Below are 4,179 nucleotides of genomic sequence, written 5' to 3'. Positions count from 1 at the left end.
AGAAGACCACTAATCTTGAATCTGTTTCCGATGCTTACTGTGAAGGGCAGACTAGTGATTCTGAAGGCCCTTCCAACTGTAAGTGTCAATGTCAGTGCTTTTCCAGAAAGGGCACAAGGCAACCACAGGGAGGGGAAGCTGTTGTTTATTTTGCTTCAGGGAGATAAAATGGTAGTGAGGCAGGCTTGACAGTTTCCAGGAGGCCCAGCCTGAAGGAACATCTGAGGCAAAAATTTATAGGAATGCTGGGTGTGGCTGCACAGGTAAAATGTAATTACTTAGGCTCAAGCCTGTGTCAGGGGTATAGCTCAGGGGTAGAGCATTTGACTGCAAATCAAGAGGTTCCTGGTTCAATCCAGGTGCCCCGTTGGCCGCTGGAACTGGTATTGAAGATTCAGCTCCCTTTCCTGACACTGAGTCTCAGGATATTGAACCTTCCCACATCTGAGGAAAGTGTGTTAAAAAACCCAGTCACTGAGCACCACAGCCCCAGAAGTTCCTTCAACTCTTTTGATTTCACTTAACAAGGGTCTTGTTTTATGAAGCCTGGTTTAGTTTTACTCTTTCTACTTGTTTTCATGCCCCAAGTCAGTGGTATGCTGGCATATATTTAACAACTGGCTCTGCAGGGGGAAAAAGTCCTGATTTGTAGTGTTTTCCAATTTCTGTGGTGTAAATAATCCCACAATGGCCAATTTCAAGCTACAAACATGAGATCACTGAGTATGAAGTTGGGACAAGGCAGCTGCAGCCCACCACTGCCCCTAATCCATCTCTCCTACAGAGGCAGGGGCTCTTTGAACCCTGTTCTGTCCTCACAATGCTTACTGACATCAGAGCAGTGACTCTCACCCTTCCTCCCATCCATGGAATCACTCATTCATTCCAGACATACATGATTCCTGCTCTATTCCAGACATGGGAAAGACAGATCTGAGCAAGGGCTGCCAGTGGTAAGCAAAACAGTTAAATAAAGTAATCATGATCAAGTTAATGGTAAGGATAGCTGGACAAAAGAAAAAAGGGTGCTATTTTAAGTGGAAAGACTTCTGTTACCAGCAATATGTTACACTAGGTAATTTAAAACTCCTGTTACCTCCAAACACCTAGAAGTGCAAGACAAAATACAACAAATACCTTTTATAGGTATAGTTGAGCTCTCACAGCATGAAGTCTATCTCTGGGAGAGGAAGAGAATGAATTAAAAACTTGAGAGGTAAATTTGAACTGACACTGGGAATGCCCTCAGTGGGGGTGGTGAGACAACCTAGGTGCTTGAGGTTTAATGGTGATATGGGTAGAGGAGATTAGGTCTTGGGACTGAGATCTCCCTCCTCCCATATAACGTCAAAACTCTTAAACAGCCATATCTTTAGTAAAAGAGTGAGCTAGAAAAATTCCATCCACCAGTACAAGACATCTTTCTCTTCCCAGGAGGAGTCTCCCCTGAGAATTCATAACCATAGACCTACTCTTACACTTTCTAAAAAAAACCCTTTGCTGTTGAGTTGATGCACACTCAGTGGCCCTATAGGACAGAGTAGAACTGCCCCACAGGGTTTCCAAGGCTGTAATCTTTACAGAAGCAGATTGCCACATCTTTTTCCTACAGACCAGTTGGTGGGATAGAACTGCCAACCTTTAGGTTATCAGCTGAGCGCTTAACCACAGCTCAACCAGGGCTCCTTTTACACTTGCTAGGTCTTTCAATTTATACTACCTGCATGGTTCAGAAACTCCTCAAGCTGAAAAAATTAACGTAACAACAGTGCCCAGGCTAACAATGATACCAGAGTATTCAGAAGACACAAATGCAAACTCTGAAGGGCACACTCTCAAGCCAGGCTGCACAGAATTCCCACTGAATAAATTCTACTTAAGATGGACTCACCATTCATAATAATAAATATATGAGGAATCAGTCTACCACGAGTGAAAATCAGCAGACAAGATTAAAAAAGTCAGATAATAGAATTGTCAGACAGATACTATAAAGTAAGTATAGTTAAAATTATCAGACATAAGGAATTGAAATCATGAAAACGTGATTTTTAAAAAAAGATAAAGCAGATTTATAAAGAACTTCTAGAATAAGAGTACAATAATTGAAACTGATAATTTAATTGACAGATTAAACTGCAGATTAGACAAAACTGAAGAGAAATTTGGGAGTAAAATAGAATATAAATCTTAAAAAATCACTAAGAATGAAGCACAAAGATCTAAAAAATATTTTAAATATAAAAGAATGGTTAAAAGAGATGGAGAATACAATAAAAGGGCCTAACTCATGTCAAATACAAATCCCACAACGAGAAAATATAATGGGGAAGAGGCAATATTAAAAGATGTAATGGCTGATAATTTTCCAGACTTGTACGAATACATGATACCTCAGATTTAGGAATCATGAGTACCAACAAAGATAAAACTAATCCACACCTAAGCAGATTTTGAATCAGACAATCATACTGTCTACTATGCTGGGAATGACAACTTGAAGAGGAATGGCATTGCATTCATCATCAAAAAGAACATTTCAAGATCTATCCTCAAGTACAACGCTGTCAGTGACAGAATAATAGCCATACACCTACAAGGAAGACCAGTTAATACGACTATTATTCAGATTAATGCACCAACCGCTAGGCCAAAGATGAACAAACTGAAGATTTTTACCAGCTTCTACAGTCTGAAATTGATCGAATTTGCCATCAGGATGCATTGATAATACTGGAGATTGGAATGCAAAAGTTGGAAACAAAGACGGATCAGTAGTTGGAAAATATGGCCTTGGTGATAGAAACGATACCGGGCATCGCATGATAGAATTTTGCAAGACCAACGACTTCTTTATTGCAAATACCTTTCTTCACCAACATAAATGGCGACTATATACATGGACCTCGCCAGATGGAATACACGGGAATCAAATCAACTACGTCTGTGGAAAGAGACGATGGAAAAGCTCAATATCGTCAGTCAGAATAAGGCCAGGGGCAAACTGCAGAACAGGCCATCAATTGCTCATATGCAAGTTCAAGTTGAAACTGAAGAAAACTAGAACAAGTCTACGAGAGCCAAAGTACAACCCTGAGTATATCCCACCTGAATTTAGAGACCATCTCAAGAATAGATTTGATGCGTTGAACACTAATGACCGAAAACCAGATGAGTTGTGGAATGACATCAAGGACATCATACATGAAGAAAGCAAGAGGTCATTGAAAAGACAGGAAAGAAATAAAAGACCGAAATGGATGTCAGAATAGACTCTGAAACTTGCTCTTGAATGTCGGGTAGCTAAAGCAAACGGAAGAAATGATGAAATAAAAGAACTGAACAGAAGATTTCAAAGGGCATCTCAAGAAGCTAAAGTATAACAATGCCACGTGCAAAGAGCTGGACATAGAAAACTAAAAGGGAAGAACATGCTCGGCACTGGTCAAGCTGAAAGAACTGAAGAAAAAATTCAAGCCTCGAGTTGCAATAGTTAAGGATTCTATGGGGAAAATATTAAACGATGCAGGAAGCATCAAAAGAAGATGGAAGGAATACACAGTCATTATACCAAAAAGAATTGGTCAACATTCAACCATTTCAAGAGGTAGCATATGATCAGGAACCAATGGTACTGAAGGAAGAAGTCCAAGCTGCACTGAAGCCATTTGCAAAAAAAAGACTCTGGGAATTGACAGAATATCAATTGAAATGTTTCAACAAATGGATGCAGTGCTGGAAGTACTCACTCGTCTATGCCAAGAAATTTGGAAGACAGCCACCTGGCCAACCGACTGGAAAAGATCTGTATTTATGCCTATTCCAAGAAAGGTGATCCAACCAAGTGTGGAAATTATTCAACAATATAATTAATATCACACCCAAGTAAAATTTTTCTGAAGATCATTCAAAAGCAGCTGAAGCAGTATATTGACAGGGAATTGCCAGAAATTCAAGCCACATTCAGAAGACAACATGGAACCAGGGATATCATTGCTGATGTCAGATGGATCCTGGCTGAAAGCAGGGAATACCAGAAAGATGATTACCTGCGTTTTATTGACTGTACAAAGGCATTAGACTGTGTGGATCATAACAAATTATGGATAACATTGCAAAGAATGGGAATTCCAGAACACTTAATTGTGCTCATGAGGAACCTGTACATAGATCAAGAGG

The 4,179-nt window shown here is 39.8% G+C and overlaps 1 non-coding gene across 1 annotated transcript; it reads left to right on the top strand.

Annotated features, from left to right (window-relative positions):
- The first annotated feature begins 297 nt into the window (after positions 1-297).
- Positions 298-368, top strand: TRNAC-GCA (transfer RNA cysteine (anticodon GCA)). The gene has a single exon. It is a non-coding gene; the product is annotated as a tRNA-Cys (tRNA).
- Positions 369-4,179: the final 3,811 nt, after the last annotated feature.

Source organism: Trichechus manatus, unplaced genomic scaffold (assembly GCF_000243295.1).
Source record: "Trichechus manatus latirostris isolate Lorelei unplaced genomic scaffold, TriManLat1.0 scaffold00093, whole genome shotgun sequence".
NCBI classification, from domain to species: Eukaryota; Metazoa; Chordata; class Mammalia; order Sirenia; family Trichechidae; genus Trichechus; species Trichechus manatus.
This window is presented reverse-complemented; position numbering and strand designations above follow the sequence as displayed.